Source organism: Bos taurus, chromosome 11 (assembly GCF_002263795.3).
Source record: "Bos taurus isolate L1 Dominette 01449 registration number 42190680 breed Hereford chromosome 11, ARS-UCD2.0, whole genome shotgun sequence".
NCBI lineage: Eukaryota > Metazoa > Chordata > Mammalia > Artiodactyla > Bovidae > Bos > Bos taurus.
Genome location: NC_037338.1, coordinates 86,513,085 through 86,532,726, shown reverse-complemented (window position 1 = coordinate 86,532,726; position 19,642 = coordinate 86,513,085). Strand labels below are relative to the sequence as shown.

The 19,642-nt window shown below is 35.9% G+C and overlaps 1 protein-coding gene across 3 annotated transcripts in view; it reads right to left on the bottom strand.

Moving 5' to 3' along the window:
- The window catches only part of ROCK2 (Rho associated coiled-coil containing protein kinase 2), a 128,572-nt gene that overhangs the window by 84,888 nt on the left and 24,042 nt on the right, over positions 1 to 19,642 (bottom strand).

Sequence of the window (19,642 nt, the reverse complement as noted above, 5' to 3'; positions counted from 1 at the left end):
TGAGGCATGGTCAGGTTTCTATTTTTTTTCTTTAAGTTTTCTGTATTTTCTAGACTTTCCACAATAATGAATTAAATTTATAAGCAAAATAGGAAAAAGTACATATATGTAACTTGGTGGGAGTGAAAAAAACTAATAAGAAACAAACCAAGTCTCAAATTACTCAATGGAGGGGATATGCTTATGAAGGAAACAGTATTTATAAAACACTAGTGCATATATTGCTTCATCCCCGAGTAACTCTGAGGAAGGCAGAAAAAGACATATTCTCATTTAAAAAGGAAACAAAGTTTAGAAAGATTAAGCCACTTTGGCATTCCCAAGGTCTTGCTATTAGAAAACGATGTAGCAAAATACTTCCTAAGTTTTAGAAGTTCAATATACTTAACTCATCTCCCTTTTCTCAACCACCAGTGGAAGCTTGGAAAGGTAAAGAAGGAAACTAAAGGATTTCAGGAAACGAAACAGTATAGAGAGATTTTAAGGATCTGAGTAGAAAGAAAATGTGGGGACAATCACATGCAAAACTTAGAAAGGAAACTTGAATTTTTACTTTACTAATTCTAGAAAAACTGCACATATTATATTTACAAGTAATATTTCATATTTTCAATTTCTGTTAAGAAACATGTCAACACTTTGTGAAAATATTCTATAGAGAATGGTGTAGAGGTGTTAACAGTAAGCTATAAATATTTTTAATCACAATGAACATTATCTACACCCCACTAATATCATTAATGCACATACACTGAAACGATAGTGATTCTCTTCAACTGAAAGAAAAAAATACATTAAAAATTAATATACAACTTCCAATCAAGTTGGGACTGTTACATTCACATTTTGACACCCTTCCTCCATCCTCAACCCACAAATTCCCTCTCAAGGATAGCTGAACTACTTTTCATACTAGCATTTTAGCATATGAGGCTATTTATAAGTACCAAAATATCAATATATCTTTGTTGGTATAATTTTGATATTTTAGTAAGTTTAAAATGCAAAATGTCAATCACATATTTTTAGATATATCCAGATTTATACTCTGTGTTAACATTTCAAATCAAAAAGGGTACATTCATTTGAAAGGTCCTCTACTGTAGGACCTCCATTAATCTCCACAAAGGAGAAAACATTTAAATTGACAGGCAGAAGCTTCTATTAACAAGAATATTCTCCTCTAGTTCAGACTTTCCCAAGAAACAACATCTGTACACTTCATACCGTCTCCATGTACATATAATGAAGACAAAAGAAAACTTTCTTTGAAACAAAATTACAGCCTGAATCAGTAAAAGGACTGAATCCTTGCTTACCTTACAGCCTCCCCAAAAGTCATCATAGAGAGATGGAGTTCCATAAAGAATAAATAAACGGAAAAAAAAAAAACTAGAAATAGTTTATAAATATTTCCCCATAATATCTTCCACTAGTGTAGAGTCAGAGCTTTTTCAGCAGTTGGAACACTTGAGCAGTGGCTCAACTCAATGGTAATACTATTTTGTTTTTGTAAACCATTTTTTAAAGATCAAATACTATTTCATTTGCACATTAAGGTTTTTTTTTTTGGTAGCATTTATTTTTGAATAATACTAATAGGTTAATTTGCTAATAATTTACATCAGAAGATAATGCAGGGGTAAATATATTTACATTTATACTTCTATTTATAAATTTCTACGCTTGAAACTTATTCAATTTAGTACTATTTTTAAGAAAACAAATACTGAATTATTAAAAGATACCAGTATTTTCAGTATACGAAATTGATATCAAGTTGCTGGATTAGCTCCAGACTTGATTAAAACCCTATGTCTATGACCATCCTCATTAAGCAGTTTCATAGAAACCTTAGGAGGTAATTTTTTTTTATTTCAACACTGATTCTTAGAAAGTGATACTAAAACTGAGATACAGAAACTTTAAAAAATAAAACATATTAAGGAAAAGCCTACAACCAAAACTTCAAAGCAATGAAGAAAATTAACACTATTTGTCTCTTTCCCTACTTTCAAATGCACAGAAATGACAGGAGAGATTTAAAAGTTGTAGCCCCACTGAAAGGGGAAAAAAAACACCATCACCACAAAATATTCAAGAATGAGAAAGAAAAATACCAAGCAGTGAGTAGAAGCTAAAGTTGCAAAGATCTACTGGATTTCAGTGCAGAGAGCAGTAAGACCAAAGACTGAGAATTAAAAGAACCTAACGGACAAAATGTTTCCCCAAGATTGATTACCGGGAAAACAGTAACTGGAGCGAAAAACCCCAGCTCCAACTCCTAAAAGACATTAAAAAAAAAAAATCTTACTGCCTAACTTTTATATGAAACTGCGTAAGGAGGAAGATCAGACACAGCTTTCAAATAAATCTTAAACTAAGCCCTCAGAGCTTGCCCACTTACCAGATCTCCCATATTTCTAATATCTCTGGCTAAAAATATGGGAATCAGCTCCAGTACTGACTTAAATTGTCTGCATGCAGAAAAGTTAGCAACAAAGGAAGGCAAGGGAGAAAAGTGATTTATCCTATTATCTTTCTGAATAAAAAGGTACAAGTCAACATTCAATCTTTCTTATTGCAGTGAGAGACTTTATTTTCCTGGGCTCCAAAATCACTGTGGACAGTGACTGCTGCCATGAAATTAAAAGATGCTTGCTCCTTAGAAGGAAGGCTATGACAAACCTAGATAGCATAATTAAAAAGCAGAGACATCACTTGACTGACAAAGGTCTGTATAGTCCAAGCTGTGGTTTTTCCAGTAGTCATGTACAGATATGAGAGCTGGACCGTAAAGAAGGCTGAGTGCCCCAAAACTGATGCTTCCAAACTATGGTGCTGGAGAAGACTCGAGGGTCCCCTGGACAGCAAGGAGATCAATCCTAAAGGAAATCAACCCTGAATATTCATTGGAAGGACTGATGAGGAAGCTGAAGCTCCAATACTTTGTCCACCTGATGCCAAGAGCTGACTCACTGGTAAAGACACTATTGCTGGGAAAGATTGAGGGCAGGAGAAAGAGGCAACAGAGGATGAGACGGTTGGATGGCATCACTGATTCAATGGGCATGAGTTTGAGCAAACTCCAGGAGATAATGAAGGACAGGGTTAGTCTGGTGTGCTGCTGTCCATGGAGTCATAGAGTCACACATGACTGAGTGACTGGACAACAGCCAAGTAGGAATAAGAATCTCTTGTCAATCAATTTAGACACACTCATATCACTGGTTTAAAAAGAAAATGAAAATTACTTAAAAATACTGAACATAAAATCATCCTTAGCTGGAACTCACAAATAGCCATAATTTCTCCTACACTCAGTGGGGGGCTTGCTTCCCTCATAGCTCAGTTGGTAAAGAATCTGCCTGCAATGCAGGAGACCGGAGTTCGATTCCTGGGTCAGGAAGATTCCCCTGGAGAAGGAAATGGAAACCCACTCCAGTATTCTTGCCTGGAGAATCCTATAGACAGAGGAGCCTGGCAGGCCACAGTCCATGAGACTACAAGAGTCGGACATGACTTAGTGACTAACCCACACCACCACACTCAATGGGAGAAGTTAACGAAACAAACACGTATCTGAACTTTATCCTGAAAACCATTTTCTATGGCCAATACCTCTATCTACTTCTACCTGAGACCCAGAATCTATATGCAAGGACCCACCAAATATCCAATAGACCTCAGAAATCGCCCAAGTTGAGTAAAGGTACTCAATGGGAATAAGATGATCCACTGAAGTGCAAGAAGAAAATATTACAATTTTGCATATTTAACCTTAAAATGTTTTTGTTTAACAAGGGGGTTTTCAGCAACATCTCACTCTTGTTAGCTTTCATTGAATTGTGACATACTACAGCTTACATGTACCCAGATTTTTTTTTTTTTTTTAATTTACTAGTAGAAAGGTTACCAAGCAGATTAAAAAGCATTCCACTTTGGAGTGCAGACATACGCCAAAGTCAAATTGTACAATTTAATTATATACAATTTATTGTATATCAATTATACCTCAATAAAACTTTTTAAAGTGACTATAATGGATATAATTACAGATTTAAGATAATACCAAAACGCAATTTGTACAAACTGGGGGGAAAAAAAAGGCAGTTTAATAACTCACCTACTTCTTATATAAGCTCTTACTGCCCAAATTATGAGGCTAAAAACAATGCAAGCTAATCATACCACCACCCACAAAGTTAAAAATTATCTAAAGGCTATTTGAAATATGGTGCTACATCCATAATCATTATAAATATGTACTGCTATCATCTGAATTTCTGTAACATAAATTATCCTATATGCAAGTGGAAAACAAGGAAATAATTCAAATATTAAGTAAAATATGTGGTTTTTTCCAGGTTGGTAACGTTTTTAAATGATAGGCAAGCTTTCTCAAATTAAAACCGAAAGCCTTAGCAATATAGGATGACATTAAGAAAAAAGCCAAAAATCATGTAGAAATGCCTTGCTGCTGCTACTGCTAAGTCATTTCAATCATGTCTGACTCTGTGCAACCCCATAGACGGCAGCCCACCAGGCTCCGCCATCCCTGGGATTCTCCAGGCAAGAACACTGGAGTGGGCTGCCATTTCCTCCTCTAATGCATGAAAGTGAAAAGTGAAAGTGAAGTCGCTCAGTCGTGTCCGACTCTTAGCAACCCCATGGACTGCAGCCTACCAGGCTCTTCCATCCTTGGGATTTTCCAGGCAAAAGTACTGGAGTGGGGTGCCACTGCCTTCTCCGAGAAATGCCTTACTGAAGTACAAATAAACAGCAGCTTCAAAAACTCTTACACTCATGACATTAAGCTATCTAGTAAGTTTGCAAGTGCAGATGAAAAGGCTGAGAAGACATAAATCTCAAAGAAAAAAGCTTAAGCCTCAGGGTTTAAGGTTGCAGATACTCAAATATCTGTGACTGTTAATTATTGCTATTTGAAATATTTTTGTTAGCATTTTAATTAAAATTTGTACAGGTTCTACACAGTCTGTTCCTACTCTATTATTCTCATAAGCCCAGTTAGTTATGGTACATGGTTTCTGCAGGACACAAGCTTTTCAAGAATTCATATTTCATGTTAATGACAAAACAAAGCCAAAGCCACCCCAATTTAAAACCTAAACAACAGGACTATGAAAAAAAATCTCTATAATTATTTGCATAATATTTACCTGTGTTCTACCCAGCACTTAACCAATTTTCATTAAATTTAATGATAAATGTTTGAAAGTCTCCTGTATTTTAGTTTTAATTAGTTTTTTAATTATTAACTTTTTTACTAAAATAAAAAATAACTTTTTGTTCGTTTCTTTCACATCAAAAAAAAAATTTTTTTTTAATTCAGACACCACTGGGAAACCCTGGAATTTTTTAATGGCTGAAGTGTATGAAAATATGGTAAAAAAAAAGAAAAAAAACCCTAAAATCTATTTTCTTGAGAGCAAGTGAGAAAAGAAGAAAAACTTTCTCTCTAGAAGAAATTCTTGCTATGGAAAGGAGTGTTTTTGAAAAGAATATGTCTGGAAATGGTTCCATCCATATGTGAATTTTACAAATAATAAGATGCTTGGTCTATTAAAATTGTTTTTTTCAACTTTCACATCCATGTTTTTAAAACTTGCAAACATAATTTTCTGACCCAGTTAAAGATGTTCAGCCATGTGTTTAAATATAAAAATAAATTATTTCTGATTTGTTTTCAACAACTAGCCTCCTATCAGAGAAAACAGAAATTTACTAACCAAATTCCAACAATCAATAAGTAGTGTAACTGGTAGGCAAAACCGGAAAATGAGTATTGTGACTTAATAACTGCAGCCACTAATGCGTCGTGCTTCTTCTATTTGTATCCATATATCTTTGTGAAATGTAAAATATCCTGTCATAGTCCTTAAAAACCCAGTAGCAAAATAAATTGAACTTCAAACCCAATCATCAATTCACTGTACCAACATGAAGCCAAAATTTTTAATGCAATTAAATACTTTTAACTTAGAAAAGTTTTTGCAGTGTCATAAAATTATCTCACAAATATGCTTATATATTTAGCTTTTACTTTTGAACTCGTTTTATGTGTATTTTATAATGTACATAGTCTCTTAAAACATGTACACAAATTATAAAAAAAGAATACCTGAAAATATTTCAAAACTATTCTACTGAAGGAATACAAGATTAAAATTTAGAGAAGACAAATTCCTTAAATATCAGGATTTTTTTATTATTCTTAAAGTAAACATTTTAACATATCCAAAACAATTCATATTTTCTCACTCAAAAGTTGTCTACTCTGTTTCTAATAAGCAGTCCCATTTTATGTTAGTCTGATTCAGAAATTCTTTTCGTGCTCCCTCACATCAGGTCATTCCCTCTGTATGGCTGATACTACTAGCTTTAAGGTCTCACAGGTGCGCCCTCCTCCGTTCCACTGCCCACTGTGTTTTGCTCAGATTCTGATTTATTACCTACTAATTAGTTTTCTTGCCTTTAATCACCCACTGCTCCTGCCCCTCTCCAATCTACTACGGAGCAGTCAATCTTTCTGAAATTTAAATCTGTATGTACCTTTCACACCCTCCTTAAAATTATTCGACAGCTTACAAATGCTTAGAAAAAAAGTCTAAACCTTTAATTAGCATAGAAAATTCTTTGTCACCTGGGCCCACTAACCTTCTCCAATCTTATTTCCCATTATTCTACTACTTTTCATTCTTATTTGCTCTAGATTTGTACTGTCCAATATAGAAGTCACTGGCTATGCATGGCTATTGAGCACTTGAAATGTGATAGCCTAAATTGAGATATGCTGTAAATATAAAATACAAACTGGATTTCAAAGACTTAGTACCAAAAAGAGAATGTAAAGTATCTTCATTAATAATTTTTAATATTGATTACATGCTAAAATTATATTTGGGTTATACTGGAATAAATATATTATTAACATTAATTTAATCTTTCCATTTTTAAAATACGGCTACCAGTAAAATTTGGGCTTCCCTTAAGCTCAGTTGGGAAAGAATCTGCCTGCAATGCAGGAGACCCAGGTTCTATTCCTGGGTTGGGAAGATCCCCTGGAGAAGGAAATGGCAACCCACTCCAGTATTCTTGCCTGGAGAATCTCATGGACAGAGCAGCCTGACAGGCTACAGTCCATGGGGTCGCAAGAATCGGACATAACTTAGTGACTAAACCACCACCAGTAAAACTTAAATTTTATATTTGGTTCACATTATCTCTATTTGATAACATCACCCAGACCAACAAAATTTTCACACTGATCTTTCTACCCTCATAAGTTTGCTTTTATCAGTCTTTCACCATAGAACATTCAAAACTTACTAATAACTTGTCAACCATGTACCATGACTGAGTGCTAAGCATAAGAAAATGTTTTGCATGATCATCTCTATTTGCCAAATCTTATCTCTGCTTCAAGACCAGTTCAAATGGTACTTATTTCCATGAAACCTTCTTCCTTGATATGCCAGGATAAAAATTTTCCATCTTCTGAACTTGGACACATCACATGTTCTTCAATGAACACATGACTTTTTACTTAAAATATTTCTCTATACACTGCTTATCACATCTATTAGCTGTAAATTCTTTAAGTACAGAATTTGTCAAATTCATTTGATTCCTCTAATGTTTCTACCATAAAATTTTACATAGATAGAATATGTTCTCAAACATTAAGTCAGATATCAAACAAGAGGACTAGTGATACATAATATACAAAATACCTAATATTACATAAGTTACACTTACTAAAGCAAGAAAGCAGGTATGTATATTAGTATTATTTATATAATTTACACAATTCAATTACTGAATGCATATAGATATGCAATTCAATTATTGAACTTCTTTTTATGACCAATTTCTTTTACCTTCCTACTCTAGTTGAAACCTTATTTGTTCCCTTGATGACACTACCTACCATAACAACCTTCCCAAATAGTAGAAGCCTGCAGGTAAGATAAGTGTCCTCTTTGCTCCGGGCAGTCGATCTTAGATCACTCTTCCTCTTTCTGCAAACTCTGAGCTTTGAACCACATCATCAGCCACCCACCACCCCTTCTTGTGAGCATCTCTGCCCACTATCACTAACCCTCAGTCTCTAAGGATTTTAGCTCCTTGCTGACTGTCAGATTCTCTAACACTCTCTAATCCTGTCAAAATTCTTGGTGATGTCATTATACTACTAGATATCCTAACACCTATTGATTCCTGTGGTCTCCTTAACCTGATTATCATCAGTAACTGCAACATCTCATAATTTCAATTTTAAACATCCTACTCATGACTGAAGCAACTTAGCAGCAGCAGCACTTATTTGACTACCAGCTTTTTCTAATACTTCAACAATCTTTTGACTCAAGAGGGACCTTCAATCCAGATCCTATCATTTTCCACTGTCTCTCATCCTCCCCACCCTTATCCCATCACTCTCACTTAGAACCTCCAAGGACTTCCATCTCATTGAGAGGAAAGCACAGATTCCCTGCTATAAGCTATGAGGCTCTTTATAATCATACTTCACCCACTTAATTGGTTAACTCTCAAGCCTCACCTCCTATTACTTCCATTCTTATTCATTCTACTCCAGCCACACTGGCCTTCTGAAGGTTTTTAAAATTACAACAGGGGCCCCACACAAGGAAGAAGTGGAAACAGAGTAGGGAGGCAGTTCAGTAGCTTCCAGGGGCTTCACAAGAAGGTACACCTGAGCAACATCACAGTTCTGTGGAGGTGGTGAGCTGGCTACATACAAAAGAAAGAGCAAATTAATAACTATATAGTAATAGGAACCAGCTTGTAATTTTGGGAGAAGAGGTGCAAATATGGGATGGGGGAAGAGTTAGAATGAAAACATGGTGTTTAGAGAACTGGAGACATCAGTGTAAATTCATGATTTTCAATATATAAAGACATATGAAAATATATATGTTGATGCTTGACCTGCCCACTGCAAAGGTCTGAGTGCAGTAGCCATGAGCAATCTCAAAAGCCATGAGCCCACCTACCACCCAGAGTCCTGAAACACTCTTCTCCACTAAAAAAAAAAAAATTAGGGCTCCTCAGAGAAATAGCTGATCCCAGGACTAGAGCAGGAACATTTTTAGATGAGCCTATAGAACCTTGTGCCAAAAGTAAGAAGACGCACAGGTGATAAAACTGCATAGATCTATACCTATGCATTGTATTGATGCAAATATCCTGATTTTGTTAATGTACTACAGTTATCCAAGATATAAACATTTGAGGAAATTAGGTGAAGGGTACACAGGACCATTCTGTACTATTTTTGCAACTTCCTGTGAATTTCTAATTACTTCAAGATAAAACTTTTTTTAAAAGTTAAGGGAATTCTCTGGCAATCCAACAGGTAGAACTCCATGCTTCCACTGCAGAGAGCTTGGGCTCTCTGGTAGGGAAACTAAGATCCCACATGCCATACAGCATGGCCAAAAAAAAAGTGTAAATAGATATTAATTAATAGATATATCACTGTATAAGTTCAGATATTAATTAATTCTCTTCCTTACAGTAAAATGCCAACTAATAAAAGGAGGAGGAATACGTAGAAGACAGTTATGCTAACTACTATACTACCACCACCTCTAGAAGGACTACTTGAATCAGAGTATCACCCTTTGGCAACCATCATGGCAAAAATTATTTTAGGTGAAAAACATGAGTGATGCTAAAACTAGTAGACTAAAGTGGGAATGAAACATGATTTTATGTGGTTTCAAAGTATCTCCCCGCAAAATACTTATTAATTACATGGACTACAAACTTGATACACATCATCATTAATCTAGTGGTCAAAGTTAACACTACCTAATGGGATAAACTACCTGTATGCCACGAAAAAGGATCCATCAAGAAAACAACATCACTTCTGTGAAACTGCAGCCAAAATACGTATCCTGGGTCAAGTCATCAGGAAACATTAGACAACCCAAATTGAAGGAAAGTTTACAAAATGAGTAGCTTATAATCTTCAGTATGTGAACAGAATGAAAAGCAAGAGAGACTGAGGAACTGTTCCAAACTGAGGAGACTAGAGAGACATGAGAGCTGGATCCAATACACAGGCCTGGATTAGATCCTCTGTCTCTCAAGAACATTATCTGAGGAATTAACAAAACTTGAATGAGGTCTCTAAGCAAAGCGTATACAGTTTTGTTTTGGTTTTTAAACTTTGCAGTAGTTTGATATTGTTTCCAAATAAAAGCTGATTTTAAATCACATCAAGGCATGTTCCTGACTCCTGTCTTTGGATCTGCTATTTCCTTATGTCTGGAATGCTCACATCCACGTTTGCCTATGCCCAGCTCTCCTACTTCCATCGGGTCTTAAAAGGCACCGCTGAAATTATCAACACCCTATATATTGATATCTTCCTCCTTGTTTTACCTTTTTCCCCTTAACATAAATCAGTATCTTACATACAATTATCTTACACGTAAACTGATAGCAGGGACTTGTTATCTATTTTGTTCACTGTTACATTCCAGGCCTAAACCAGGGCTTGACATGTAGTATTAACAGTTGCAAATAAATATTTAGTCAATGACGGAATGTACACAAAGTCCTTGAAACACAAAAGACTTAATAAGATACAATTACAAAATAAGTTCACTTTCACAATCTTAGCAAAGGAATACTGGAACAGGCAAAAAGAACTCCACTGTTAATTTTGATAGTTCTGGGATATCCTTTCAAAAAATATGTCTACAGCATAAATGAATGAAATAATGTCCCTGCTCTAAGGAGCTTAGTGAACAAACCTATTTCCATCAGAAAGCAAAGCTGTAATACTGCAGTGAGCTAATACAGCAAGAAATTATCTGCTAATAGCATGCATAATGTACAGTATAAACAATCCAAATGCTGACAAATAAGAATTAACTATCAGACGACTGGAAAATACAGCTACATAGAGAAATCAAGTTTTCTCTTGGGAGAAAGAGAGACAGTGAACTCATATTCAAAGAAAGTCAATGGTGGGAAGTAAGAGACATATATAAGAAAAGGTCTCTGATATTTTATTATCACATTTCCCTGAAAACTTATCAAGACTATAATTAAGCTAACCACAATGATCTCAATTAGTTTACAGTATTATAAAACATACTAAATCATTTGTATTTAAGAAAAAAATACAATCCAAAAATCTACAAAATGATTTTATGGTTTCTATATACAAAGTAGTCAAATCAGTAACATCTCATTTTATAAATGCTTTTATCTCCTATGCCACTTCCTTTCTTGAATAATTGTCAAAAAAATGACAGACAATATTATCTTAAACATATCTGAATCTAAGCCAATACTTCTAAAAATGAAACACATACAGAACTGTATGCACATATAAAACAACATGTGCACGTAACATAAATATGAATTCATAAATACAGTTTGATAATCATTAACTGAGCTATATACATGACCCTCATTCACCTTATAAACAGTGGATGAAATCCAAACATATAAATCCAATTCTAATTTCCAACAGAAACAGTATTACAAATTAGGGTTCTCTACCCAGAAACCTATTTCAATCCTTCTCCTTACCAACTGCCAAAAAACAATAATAATAAAATGTAAACACAAGAAAAGTAGCTTAACATTCCTAAGTATGAAAACAATCATTTAATATTAAAGCTGTGCCAATATTTTTTGAAGTATTTTATGAATGGCCAGAACTAAATAAAATAAAAGTCAAACTAAGATGGCTTAAGGATATTTTCCTGTAACAAGTATTGGTATGTTTTACTTCTTCTAACTTAGTCTGTGTGTGTGTGTGTGTGTGTGTGCGTGTGCGTGCACGCTCAGTCATGTCTATTATGGTAATCTGATCACAAAATCTGGGGAGTTTTAAGGGATGTAGCGTTACTACATTTGTGCTATCTTGTGTTTTCACTGACTGCAACCTTCAGGAAATACTAAATATGAATTTGGCCATTACCATAAAGTCTTATTTATAATAAAAAATTTTTAAGGTTAAAGTTGGATTTGGAATCAAAAGTCAAGCACATTTTAATAAAGAGTCCTGTACTTACTGTACTCAGTCATATGGTTCAGACTTGGTAACTGCCAACATTACTGTAGTATATGCAACACTGAGAGAGTTCTGAGCTCACACAAGTCACTGATTCCTAGATAAATTCTCAATTCAAAAGGCACATAACCAGCTTTGTATAAAGGTCATCATACTGCCAGCATGATTACTGTAAAATATTCCATTTTGTATTCTTAACAATACAAAACAATGTTTTGTATCTTAACACATTCAACCTTCCAACTTACTATAAATCCATGCTTTATGGCCAAATTGGGTATAAGTTCTACTGAAGCAAGAATTATAGGTTGTATATAACGGAGAGAATGATCACAAGTTCTACTGACAATTATTTTAAGTTACACTACTCACTGGAAAAGACCCTGATGCTGGGAAAGATTGAGGGCAGGAGGAGGGCACAACAGAGGATAAGATGGTTAGATGGCGTTACCAACTCAATGCACATAAGCTTGAGCAAACTCCGGGAGACAGTGGAGGACAGGAAAGCCTGGCATGCTGCAGTTCATGGGGTCGCAAACAGTCAGATATGACTTAGTGACTGAACAACAACAAAATTACTTAAGTTTTCTACAATCTTGATCCACATAATTGATACACACTAAATCTCATCTACTCTTGTTTTTGGCATAAACACAGAAAGGAGGATTCTACCTCTATGAGGAGATCTATCTGTTGGAAGAGTCCAAATACACTCAGGACAATAAATATATTTTGTCCCATATCTGAAACTGTATCTTAGAGTTAACCAACAATAAATTTAGATCCCTATCTGTAATAACTTACTCCTTTCTCAACTGGCTCTGAAGAATAACTGTAACATATCAAACCCCTAAAATTTCAATATATGGTACACTGAAGGGAGACTCTTTAAAGAAACATGTAATTTGTAGACAATGTAACAGGGAGATTTCTACCTCCACCAACTATAGACTTAACATTTTAAGCCAGTTCTACCATTGAGACTAACAATGCAGAGAAGAGAAGGAGGCCACAAGGAGGGGTGAGCCTCAATTTGAGTTACAAAGCTGTAACTCTAAAGTTAAAAAGCTGAAGAGAGCTTCCAGCACTCTCATGGGACTAGAAGCATAGAAATTAAACTTTTAAACTCACAAAGAATAAAAAGCCCAACCTAGAAATAAATAAGGAAATAAATATCCTAGAAATAAATAAGGAAAAAAAAAAAAGCAGAAATAAAGCAACCCTCAAAAGACTGAAAATCTTTCTCAGTTCAATCACTAAATAGATTAAAGTGATCTGCCTCAATCCTAACTGACCAACAGGAAAAACCAAAATCCCCTCTGAAGAAAGATAACACTACCTAATTACCTAAGCAGATGTTTATACACAATGTCCAGCAGTCAGTCAAGCATTAGGAGTTATACAAGAAGATAAAACTATCATAAAACTGAGAAAAAATATTTTTTAAAATCAGATCCACAAAAATCCAGAAACTTAACCACCTTCAAAATCATCATAGGAATAAAGTTCTATCTGTGAACTAGGCAACGCTATATAATGACTTCTGAAAATGTCCTCAAAATATAGTGAGAAAACTTTCATCAAAATGTAGGAAGGCTTACATGTAGAGGCGAATGATCTGACTTTTCTAAACAACCTCTGCTAAAAATCCAAATGAATTATTTGGATTTTTAGCAGAGGATTTGGATTTTAGATATATGTCATTATTAAATTAAATGACATATATCTAAAATATATCTAAAATAATAATAAGAATCACACAAGTACTTTGTTCAGGTGACAATCTGATTATCAGCATTTCAGATGCTCAACAGAGGTTCTACTTCTTTGCTGTCCAATACGTATCCCCTAGCCACATGTGACCACTGAGCACTTGAAATAGGGCTAATGCAACTGAGGAAATGAACTTATTTTAATTAATTTAATTAACTTAGTCACATGTGGCTAGTGGCTACTCTATTGGGCAGAGGCATATTTGGACACAATTCTAAGGCAGAGCTCTTAAAAATACAATTACTTTCATCTGTTAGCACTCAAACTCGAAAAGCTGGAAAAGTAGATAAGTACTTTATCACAAAAGAAGAGAGAAGGAAAAAAAGAAAAAAAAAAAAAAAACAACTTATGCATATCCAATATCAGAGGTTGCTGAAAGCAGAGGGAATGAAATATACACAACATTTGCATATGTAATATTATCAATCTTAAACAATTTTCCTTATTAAATGTATATCCACACTTCATCAACTACTAAAGAGAAAAATTATGCCAGATTCATAAAATAATAACAGCAGCATTAAGAACTTCTACAGAATGGTGAACATGTGACCAGCTGGGAATGGCAAATTCTTCCATACTTTTTAATTTCCTGTACTCCAAAAAAGGAAAGACTCAACAAACGAAAAGGTTATACAAACAAGCACTTATTCTCAATAGTTCTGGCATCTGTCTCTTCCACCAATGAATTTCTTTTTCAGGTATACAATCAACCTTTATTTCACTTAAGAGATAACAAGTAAACCAAGCTCTAGAATACTCAGGCTTTAAAAATATGTTTCATAATAGATACCAAAAGTTAAATGTAAGAAGTAAATGTTGTACGTGATCATGTATTTTAAGTAATTCTTGGCACTCTTACACTCCTAGGATATGATGTTTGTCCCATGACTGCTTTCATTTCATCACTGAACAGACTAGACTAAAACAAGACAATGAAAACCAAAAATGCATAAAAATTTCTCAAGCTAAGAGATTAAGAATAAACTAGAAGAGTCAATCTAACTAATTTAAGGCTGCTGCGGCTTAGTCGCTTCAGTTGTGCCCAACTCTGTGTGACCCCATGAATTACAGCCCGCCAGGCTCCTCTGTCCATGGAATTCTGTAGGTAAGAGTACTGGAGTGGGTTGCCATGCCCTCCTCCAGGGGATCTTCCCAACCTAGGGATCGAACGCTGGTCTCTCGCATTACAGGCGGATTCTTATGGCTGAGCCATAGGGGAAGCCCAATTTAAGGCTGCTGCTGCTGCTAAGTTGCTTCAGTCGTGGCCGACTCTGTGCCACCCCATAGACGGCAGCCCACCAGGCTCCCCCGTCCCTGGGATTCTCCAGGCAAGAAGACTGGAGTGGGTTGCCATTTCCTTCTCCAATGCATGAAAGTGAAAAGTGAAAGTGAAGTCGCTCAGTCATATCCGACTCTCAGCGACCCCATGGACTGCAGCCCACCAGGCTCCCCCGTCCGTGGGATTTTTCAGGCAAGAGTACTGGAGTGGGGTGCCACTGCCTTCTCCGCAATGTTCTTTATCAGTTAAAGATTTAGTTTTAGGCAATTTAAGGCTAACCCTGCCTAAAACTAAATCTTTAACTGATAAAGAACACTAGAATAGTCAAACAATTTAGGCAACGGCTAGGTTGAGATCTTCAGAATAATCCTCATCTATAATACAAGCCTTAAGGTTAAATTTACCACTACTGTCTCAGTGGTAAAGAATCCACCCGCAATGTAGGAGATGTGAGTTTGATCCTTGGGTCAGGAAGATCCCCTGGAGAAGGAAATGGCAACTCACTCCAGTATTCTTGCCTGGGAAATCCCACGGACAGAGGAGCCTGGCGGGCTAGAGTCCACGGTTTTGCAAAGAATAGAAACAACAATAAGGATTTAAGATAGTTTTCATCTTTACAGATTCAGCAGAGTTTCATTTCCAATTCTTCATTAATAAACAAACAACAGTGATACCCCCAAAGTTAAGAGATTAATTTACCAGCCAGAAGTTGCCTCAAAAATAAAGATTTAAAACAAAGGTGCTAGAAAAAGCATAGCTCACTGAAAAAAAGTGTGATTTTGGAGCCAGACAGACTTGAAATGAAATATGAACTCTAAAACTACTACCAACTTATATAACTTCTCTAAACCTCAACAGCATAGATAAACAGGTAATGAACACTGCAGTAATGTTGTGAAAAAGACATGAAGGAAATGAAAGAAATGATGTCTGTAAAACATAAGACACACACATAAAAGGAACTCTAAAAAGGCGTAACTATTAATTTTTAAAAAACCAATCAAACTGCTCTTCCCTACACATTTCTAAGCAATTCAGAAGCAAGGAAATTTATTTCCTTGGCAATATTAAGGAAATGATGGGAAGTTTTAAGTATCTTATTAGTTCGAATTGGTCTCAGCTGCAAGTGATAGAAAACTCCCCTTAGTGCCATCCTTTCTGCCTCAAAGCAGTTACGGGTCAACGATTATCAGGGACCCAGGTTTCTCTGCTTTGTTACCACCACCCTCAATACACGGCTTCCACATCACGATGGGGGATAGCAAGCACCAACATGAGCCATTAAAAACAAATGACAAGAAAAGGATACATAAGCAGCTCCCTGTAAGGATTCTTCCTTAATACAACTCACAAATCCCTTATGCTCACATTCTGTAAGCCTCAACTTATGCAGCCAATCACACACTACAACCAAAACTGCTAAATATATATATTTTTTGAGATACATATCTTTAGGATGTATACATGTTAAAATATACATATGTGTATGTAGATATGTGTACACGTATATAGTCTTTATTCCATTCAGTTCAAACCAAGTAAATCTCAGGGGTTTTTCCCAATACAGAAGCAGAATATAATAGATATTTGGGCCTATAAGAGTCTCTGCCATAATTTATCTACTTTTTTAATATTCTTTACCACCACACCAAGTTCCTTCAATAGCACTCCCTCATGGTGCAGTTATAATTAATTGGATTAAATCTCATCTTAAATAATTAACATTTAAAGAAAAACAGCAACATTAAACTTCTGATGAGATAATGAGGAAAACAACAGAAACAGTTCTGCCATGTGTAAACACTGTGATAACTCTTTACATAAACTATGACATATCATAAAATTTATATCATACAGGTCTTACCATAGTCTGATAATGGATTTTTATCTAACATTTAGCAGATTAAGTTAAAATATCTACAACCTTCACTTTTAGCCAAGATGGAGTAACAAGGACTGGATTTACCCACCTACCCTACCACTCACCTAAAGAACCAGGGAAAATAGTGAAATAACAATTTTCAAGACGCTGGATAAAAATGAAGGACAGTGATCCCTGAGAGGGAAGAAATCAAGTGAGCTCTAAGATGGATGCAAAAGATGAGGAAAAAAGTGGAAACAGTGACAGGTATCATTTTCTTGGGCTCCAGAATCACTGTGGACGGTGACTGCATCCATGATATTAGAGACATGTGCTCCTCAGAAGAAAAGCTATGACAAACCTGGACAGCGTATTAAAAGTAGAGACATCACTTTGCTGACAATGTCCAGGATACAGTCAAAGCTATGATTTTTCCAGTAGTCATGTATGGATGTGAGAGGTGGACCGTGAGAGGTGGACCATAAAGAAGGCTGAGTGCCAAAGAATTGATGCTTTCAAACTGTGGTGCTGGAGAAGACTCTTGAGACTCCCCTGAACATCAAGGAGATCAACCCTGAATATTCACTGGAAGGACTGATGTGGAAGCTGAAGCTCCAATACTTCGGCCACCTGATACAAAGAGCCGATTCACTGGAAAAGACCCTGATGCTGGGAAAGATTGAGGGCAGGAAGAGAAGCGGTGACAAAAGATGAGATGGTTGGATGGTATCACCAACTCTATGGACACGAGTTTGAGACAGGGAAGCCTGGCATGCTACAGTTCATGGGATCGTAAAGAGTTGGACACAGCTTCACGACTGAACAATAACAATAAGACAGTTATAGTTTACCACCTAAAGACAGTTACCGGTTGCCCAATTCTGGAGAAAGAACCAAAGCTGAGTTTAGCAGCCACCTTGGTTTGAGGAGATTAGAGCCAGGCACATGTAAAATATTAAAAAGACATAAATCAAAACTCCAGAGGTAAGAAATACCATGAGTGAGATGAAAAATACATTGAATAGGACTAACAGGAGATTTGAAATTACAGAATAAATGACAAGGGAACCTGAAGATACAGCAACAGAAATTAACCAAAATGAGATTCAGAAGGGAAAAGAGATTAAAAAAAAAAAAAGACTATCGATAAGTTGTGGCTCAACATGAAGTTACACTTACTATACATCAGAGAAGGAAAAAGAAGAGATGGGGGGAAAAACATGTGAAGAAATTCTTGAAAGGCTGGAAATTCTCTATATTTGATGAAAACCAAAAACTGTAATGGATCAAGACAAAAGCAAGAAACATAAAGAAAACTACAGGGACTTTCCTGGTGGTCTAGCGGTTAAGAATCTGTGTTTCCACTGAAGGAAGGGAGAGTTCAATCACTGGTCGAGCAGCTAAATCCCACATGCCCCTCAGTGCAGCCAAAAAAACAACTACTGCTAGACATATCATAATGAGATTAATTGAAACTCTTTTATCTTTTCAGGAGGAACCCTAATACATTATGAACAGAAGAACAGTGCAAGTCAGAAGACAGCAGAACAGCATTTCTAAGTTACCAAAACAAAAAGCTATCAACCTAGGATACGACACACAGCAAAAATTAAGATGTCACTTAATAAAAATTAAAATATAATTTATCAAACTTCATTTGGCAGTAAAAATGGTAAAGAAAAATTTATACCAGTAAATGAAAATTTTGGTCAAGAAAAGATCTAAATTCAGTAACTTCAGGTTCCTTAGGAAAACTAGAGAAAGAACAATTTAAGCTTACAAGCAGAAGAAAATAAAAAGCAAAGAAGACTCTCACATTCATCAGGATGGCTACTATCAAAAAACCACAAAACAATTAAATGTTGGCAGGATGTGGAGACACTGGAACCCTTTGTTCACTGTTGGTGGCAATGTAAAATGGTATGGCCACTATGGAAAACAGTATGAAGGTTTCTCAAAAAAAATCAAAAATAGAATCATCATACTATATGATCCAGCAATTTTACTTCTGTGTTTTACTGAAAAGAACTGAAAGCAGGGTCTCCAAGAGGTATCTGTACACCACTGTTCATAGTAGCATTATTCACCATAACTGAGTATAAGCAACCCAAGTTTCCAACTATCAATACAAATGAATGGATAAACAAAATGCAGTGTATACATGCTGCTACTAAGTCGCTTCAGTCGTGTCCGACTCTGTGAAACCCCAGAGACGGCAGCCCACCAGGCTCCCCGGTCCTTGGGATTCTCCAGGCAAGAACACTGGAGTGGGTTGCCATTTCCTTCTCCAATCAATGAAAGTGAAAAGTGAAAGGGAAGTCGCTCAGTCGTGTCTGACTCCCAGCGACCCCATGGACTACAGCCCACCAGGCTCCTCCATCCATGGGATTCTCCAGGCAAGAGTACTGGAGTGGGGTGGCAGTGTATACATAATGGAGTATTATTCAGCCTTGAAAAGGAAGGAAATTCTAACATATGCTAAAGTATGAACAAACCTTGAGAGTATAATGCTAAGTGCAATTCAGTTCAGTTCAGTCACTCAGTCGTGTCCGACTCTTTGTGACCCCATTAATCGCAGCATGCAAGGCCTCCCTGTCCATCACCAACTCCCGGAGTTCACTCAGACTCACGTCCATACAGT